Raw genomic sequence first — 7,473 nt, 5'->3', positions numbered from 1 at the left:
GGAGCCTAAAAAATTATATACTGCCCTTAATTTTGGCAAAATTCTAGGGAAGATCATTAAAAGTACAGATAATCATTAATACTCAGGAGGGAAAAATTCAATAAAGTATTGGCAACAATGTGTTTTTTGCCAACAAATTCTATAAAACTATCCATATCTCCTTTTTTGAAAAGTTATTAGGAACATCAGGAGAAAGCTTTACAATTTATCTAGATGTTAGCAAAGAAAATGAGAAAGAGTTTTATGCTATTTTGGAGAAATAATGAAAATACAGGGTATTGTCGGATTTGGAACTAGGTGAATGAAGAGACCCACAGGATACTTGTAAAATGGAGCAGTGTCAACTTGTGGCGTGTTCAAGGAACAGGGCTTATCTGGGTGTCATTTATCATTTTTAACAAGGTCTCAGAAGATATCACAGATAGGTTGCTTACCAAATTTATCAATGACACAAATGGAGAGGAGGTTCACACGGGATTTTAGATTCCAAAACCAGAGGATAAAATTCAATAGGTACAAATGTAAGGAATTTGCAAAAGTCTTCTCAAATTAATTATATTTTGATACTTTCTATGAAGTATGATGATTCTGGTGGTAAACAAGGCCTAAATGCTGGTTGGAAGTTTATCCACATTCATTAATCTAAAAAATTTCAGTTAACTATTCAATTCTCTGATGTACATCATATGTTCATGTTCTGGCTGACTACATTCCCATGTTCACTGTAAGACTTCATAACCCATGTGAAGTTTTTGATGTCTCATACAATTTTGATTCATACTGAAGGCTTGACCACAGTAATTACATTCATATGGTTTTTCACCAGTATGAACCCTCATATGCACAGTAAGGCATGAACTTTGGATGAAGGCCTTCCCACATACCTTACATTTATAAGGTTTTTCTCCAGTGTGAAGTTTCTGATGTCTAATGAGGTGTGTACTCCGGGCAAAGGCCTTCCCACATTGGTTGCATTCATAAAATTTCTCTCCATTATGAATTCTCTGATGGAAATTAAGGGATGAGGAATGCATGAATGCTTTGCCACATTCACTGCACTTATGGGGTTTTTCACCAGTATGAGTTTTCTGATGATAAATAAGCTTTGCATTTTGGCTAAAGGTCTTCCCACATTCATTACATTCATAAGGCTTCTCTCCAGTATGACTCCTCTTATGGTAATTGAGCTTGGTCTTCTGGATGAAGGACATGCCACATTCATTACACTTAAAAGGCTTCTGTCCAGTATGAAGTTTCTGATGGTAAGTAAGTGATGAGGGATAGATAAAGGCTTTACCACATTCACTGCATTGATAAGGCTTCTCTCCAGTATGAATTCTCTGATGACAAATAAGGGATGAACGTTCACCGAAAGCCTTGCCACATTCATTACATTTGTGGGGTTTTTCTCCAGTATGAATTCTCTGATGTACAGTGAGGGATGAGCTCTGAGTGAAGCCCTTTCCACATATATTACACTTATATGGCTTTTCTCCAGTATGAAATTTCTGATGTCTAAGCAGGTCTGTGCTGCGCCTAAAGGCCTTTTCACATTGATCACATTGATAAGGTTTCTCTCCAGTATGAACTCTCTGGTGGTATTCAAGAGATGAGTGATGGATAAAGGCTATACCACATTCGTTACACTTGTGGGGTTTCTCTCCAGTATGAATTTTCTGATGATAAATGAGATTTGTATTCTGGATAAAGGCCTTCCCACATTCATTACATTTATAAGGCTTTTCTCCAGTGTGGATTCTCTGATGCCTAATAAGATCTGTGCTCCAGCTGAAGGCCTTCCCACACTGATTACATTCATAAGCTTTCTCTCCAGTATGAAATCTCTGATGATAAGTAAGGGATGAGTGATGCATGTAGGAAATACCACATTCATTACATTTATAGAGTTTCTCACCAGCATGAATTTCCTGATGGTGAATAAGTTTTGTGCTCTTGCTAAAGGCCTTCCCACACTCATTACACTTATAAGGTTTTTCTTCAGCGTGAATCTTCTGTTGTCCAATGAAGTCTGTCCCCCAACTAATGACTTTCTCACACTGACTATTTTCATAAGTTGTCTCTCCATTAGGGTTTGTATGAAAATGAATAAGGTCAGACTGATAATTGAAGCATGTCTCCCATTCATTACAATTAGAAAGTGTATTCCCTGAGTTGATTTCTGTATGTTTAACCAGGTTTGAATATTGCCCGAAGTTCTTTTCATTGGTATCACATTCATGTTGTCTTGCTGTGACAGGATCCTTCTGCTGTAGAGAAATGAATGACTCCAGATTGAAGCTTCTCTCAACGTTAAGACATTCTTCACTTTGCTCTTTAGGAAGAGTTTCCTGGGAGGTAACTTTCAAGTGGCCTGAATGATTTTCCTGGTTTCTCGGCTTCTTTTCTAACTTGACATCATATTCCAAACCTTCTCCCAATTTGAAGTCCTGGGGGCTGTCACATGTGTGTCTCTCCTGCGATGATTCATCCATAGAAATGGCCATCTTGGGAAGAGACTCACTGGTTTCAGGCCTAGTCTCCCAATCTGAAGGAAATAAAAAATAGAAATATATCCTTTTCCCCTTACTGGCAGAAAGTGAACTGTTTTACACTTTGTCTCACTTTCTGTTTCCTTTATCAAGAATAACTTCCAAACTTGGTATTAGCTGACATTTGTAGTTATTTACTTTCCAAAGAACTTTCATATATATATATATATCTTATAATACTGGACTGTAACAACAAGACTGGGATTAAAGTAGGGCAGGTAGTACACCTTAAAGATATGAGGAAACTGAGGCTCTGCATAGTTAAGTGACTGCTAAAAATAAAATTGTCAGACATTATATCAACGGAGACAAATTAAATTCAAGTATCCAGGCTAAAAGTTTTATGTCCCACTGAACTATTAAAAAGATCAGTGATTAATGAGACAGTTAAGCTTTAAGAAACTAACACCAAAGAATAGGGACACTAAAGTGAAGTATGTCATAATTTGGAAAGAGAAAATTCTGAAAACTACCAATACCAAGTTTGAATGGAAGTGACTGATAAATGCATAAAACCAGTAAATAACTGAAAAGAATTGGTATTAACAAACTATACGACATCTACCTATTTGTCCTCTAATGATGCGCCTTTAGCCCGTTGCATGAGAAGAATAAAGTAGTTCTAATATATGCTGACTATGGCATCATATTTGACAAAATCTTTCATGCTATTTTGGTAGATTAAGAAAGTAGGAAGTGGTTTGGATATAGTATGCTAAAAGAAACTTATAAACTGTTTAAGCTATAATGCCCAAAGAATTTTCATTAAGGGTTTATGGCAACCTTGAATGAGGTCTTTGCTGTCACATCGACTTGGTTGTGTCCTATTTGACAGTTATCAATGACTTCAAAGAAGACTTTCTTTTGGTATCTGCAGATGATACAAGGCAAGGCTGGATATCTAACACAGTGGTGAACAACAACAAAAAGATTTCAAAGAGTACTTCAGACAGCTATGGCTCATAGACAAAAAAGATATGATATTAACAGGGATAAAACAAAGGTAGTTCCAAGAAAGCATCTGTAAAAGTACTAGATGTGGAAGAAGTGGTTTAAGAACCAGACATGTGAGACAGAAGGTCTAGCAATTTTAGTTAAATCTTAATATGAGGTAAATTATTTGGTGAATTTGGCTAAACTCTCTCCTGCCCCAGACGAACTAGAGAAGGCCAGAGATGTGGAAGCAAGGTCTGATGAGAAAGAACCCAAAGTAGGAAGGACAACAGATTAGTGGAGCACAGAACACAAAAGGGGAACACATTATTGTCATCTTTAAATACAGGAACAATTGCCCTGTGTCTTTAGAAATAGCTTGTAAATAAATTGTGTTGTCCAATCCACAAAGTTTTTCTTCAACATTTATCGATAAAGCATCTGCTGTGGGCACTATTGTGGGCTGAGTTACAAAGACAAAACAAAAACTGTGCCTGCCTTGAAGGAGCTTCCATTGCTACACCAAATTATAGCCAACTGGAGACCACTGGATTTGTAAAAGGGACCAGTAATAAGAAGGGTGAAGTGCCTTTGCTTTGCTTTTTCATGTCAACCGGATTATCTGATTTTTAGATGTAAGATGACAGTCCTCTTATAAATCCATCTAGATCAGGAGGTTGATTGGTTTCTTGGTTTTGTTCTTCATCCCCTCTGGGAATTTCTTTATAGATTACTCAATTTCTTTTTCTGAGATGAAGTTATTCAGAATCTCAATCTCTTGATGTCATTGCTCCTCTTTGAGAAGGAAAGACAAGCAACAACAATCCTTCTGAATGCCCAGTGCCTGGGCTTGGTTATCTTGCTTCCCTAGGACAACACTTTAGGAAGGTGGAGCTCACAAAATGTAATACTCTACCCTCACTGGACACCACCTAGCTCCTTTAAGCTCAGCAGACTTACTTACTTATCTTTTTGTCTACAGTGAATTTGCATGCAAATGTCACTCTTCAAAATTTAGTTTTATGAAAAATGCTCTAAATCACTATTGATTAGAGAAATGCATATTAAAATAATTTTGGGGTACCATCTAACATTTATGAGTGGCTAGTGTAACAAAAAAGGAAAATGTTTGATGTTGGAGGGGATGTGTGAAAACTGAGACACTAATGCACTGCTGGTGGAATTGAGGACTGGTCCAATCATTCTGGAGGGCAATGCAGAACTATGCCCAAAGATCTTTAAAACTATGTACACCCTTTGATTCAGCAACAACTGCTAGGTCTACATCCCAAAGAGATCATAAAAAAGGGGAAAGGACCCACAGGTACAACAATATTTACAGTAGCTTTTTGTAGTGGTTAAGAACTGGAAAGCGAAGAGATTCCCATCAGTGGGGATTGGCTAAAGAAGGTATGGTATATTATAGTAATGGAATATTACTGTGCTATAAGAAGTAATGAGCAGGAGAATTTAAGAAAAACCTGGAAAGGCTTATATGAACTAATGCACACTGAAGTGAACAAAGAGAACACTGTACATAGTAACAGTAATATTGTCTGATGAACTATGAAATGACTTTGCTATTGTCAGCAACATAATGATCCAAGACAATCCCAAAGCACTAATGATGAAGCATACTATCAGCCTTCAGAGAAAGAACTGATATTGAATTCAGACTGAAGCATGTTTTCTTTCATTTTTTCCCTTTTCTTCAAATCTTATACAAAATAACTAATATAAAAATGTTTTACATAACTGCACATGTATAACCTATATCAGATTGCTTACCATCTCAGGGAGAGGAAGAATAGAGTTTGGAACTCAAAACAAAAGTTTTACAAACATTTCAAAATTGGAGAAAAATAAAGTCCCTGTCCAACTCTGCCTGTAAACAAGAAAAAGAATGCTTTGAACTCACTGATTCTATTACATATCCTTACTACCAAAATGAGGGAGGAGGATTTCCCCATTTATTTCACTGGGACTCAGATTGGTTATTACAATAATCCCCAAGTACGTTCATGTGTGAAGGAGGCTATCCTGTGTTTCAAGGCATCATTGGTTTTTGGTAGATCATGTCCCAAACTTACTTTTCATTTATTGCTGTTGTTGGTAAATATCCTGAGTCATTTATACTGGAGTACCTGAGATGTGAGAGCTCTCCTAGCAACTAAGAGATATTCTATGCCAGACCTCATTCTATTTCTGAGTATGTGCCTCTCTGAAAGTATCCTATGGAGTCCACTGATCTCTGACTTATAGTTCAAAAACACTTTGGGGTGAATTTTATGATTCCCTGAAATATTATCTTCAGGCCTTTTTCATATTGCTTTTCTGGAACAAAAATGTTTTCTGGATTGTCTTGTTAAGCTATGCCTTCAAGGTCAGCTGTCTTGACTCCTTCTCAGTTGTTCTTCCAATCTTGCTGTTTTTTGACTTTAATTTGTCATTTACCACTAGAACCCTTTCCATTTTTTCCCTGTTAGTAAAATTTCCAACAGCTTTCATTAAACTCACTATACCATCCTTCAATTGCTTTAGCAGGTTTTGTCAACCACTCTAGGGGTTCTTATGACCAACCATTCGGTTTTTTCTGGGGTTTTAGCTATTCTGTCTACAGAATCAGTGTCTTCTGAAGCTCTTCTCATACAACGTTACCTCACAGTAATTCTTAACTTTATTATGTACAAGTGTTTTGTCTGCTTTGCACCCTCATTTCTTCTCAGTTATTTATTTTTCTGTGGTGAATTTTTGATAAAAATATCCTTTTTCCTCCTATCTTTTAGGTGTTCTTTAATTGTATATAGTGAGTTTCTGTTTTGAGGTAAGGAGGGAGATGAGGACTTTAGATGTGATCTCCTGCTCAGCCATATTCCTGAAAATCTCAAGATCTGTTTATTCTTCTCTCTGCATTGTCACCTGCTTCCCTGGTTATTTAAATTCTTCCTACTGATTCTGAACAACAGTGTCATATATCCAAAACTCTACAAAATGAAACAGTCAAAACTAAACAAAAAATACGGACATCTTATGCCATCTTATGCACCCACTCAAGTTCCCAAAGTGAAAACGAATAATAGGATTGATTTCAACTTGATTTTTATCTACCTTTTAGGAAAATAAAACTGAAATATCTTTCTCTTGTCTAAGAATGCAAATTAATAATGATAATATTCAGACTGGATTCCCTTGGCCAATGAGCTGTTTCTTCCTGGCTACTTATAACATTTTACTCCTTATTAATTTATTCTCTTATTAATATTAGACTTCTTGATGTTTTATATGCCCAGGAAAACCTAGTTTCAAGATGCACATGTCTGGACCATGGTTTAAATACAATAATGGTCATCTAGCCATGGATGATAATAAAACGTAAGAATATATTTGCTTAGTGTCTTACAAATCTGATAAGAGTAGTTTAGATAGAAAAGCAGCAGAAAAGAAAACTACTCATGGACACCCACCAATTTACATAGTATAAAGAATAGCTACAATATATAAAGGGCAGCAGTTGTGACATACAGATAGTCACAAGAAATAAAATCCAAGAAAGGAAGTTTAATAAAAAATATATCCTGAGAAGCCTGTACATAAATCCAAAATACAGGTGATACACAGAATGAACTAGAGAGCAAACTCAAGGAGGCAAACCTGACTTCTTCAGAATCACTGAGACTTTAACAAGATGAGAACCATGACCGGAAACTATGGCTCTGAAATGGCATAACTTATTTGGAAAAAAGAGAACAAAAAAACAAAAACACAAAAAACTTGAGGAATAAAAATGGGGTAGCAAAGTTTATTAAGATATACTCCAAGCAGAAAATCTAAGAATTATAAGAGGAGAGGATGGTAGAGAGTATTCAGGTGAAAATCAATGAAGTCAGAGATAAGCAATATTGTCATGAGAGTATACTACAGAATGCATATACTCTGGACAGGAAGAAGAAAAGAATTCTCAGAAAAGAGATGCCAAAGACTTGTGTAAAGT

The 7,473-nt window shown here is 36.2% G+C and overlaps 1 pseudogene; it reads right to left on the bottom strand.

Moving 5' to 3' along the window:
- Positions 1-250: 250 nt before the first annotated feature.
- Positions 251-7,473, bottom strand: part of LOC118837613 — a 47,046-nt pseudogene continuing 39,823 nt past the window's right edge.

The sequence above is a fragment of the Trichosurus vulpecula genome, chromosome 2 (assembly GCF_011100635.1).
Source record: "Trichosurus vulpecula isolate mTriVul1 chromosome 2, mTriVul1.pri, whole genome shotgun sequence".
In the NCBI taxonomy this organism is placed as follows: domain Eukaryota; kingdom Metazoa; phylum Chordata; class Mammalia; order Diprotodontia; family Phalangeridae; genus Trichosurus; species Trichosurus vulpecula.
Note: the sequence above shows the minus strand (reverse complement) of the source record. Positions and strands in the feature narration are given on the sequence as shown.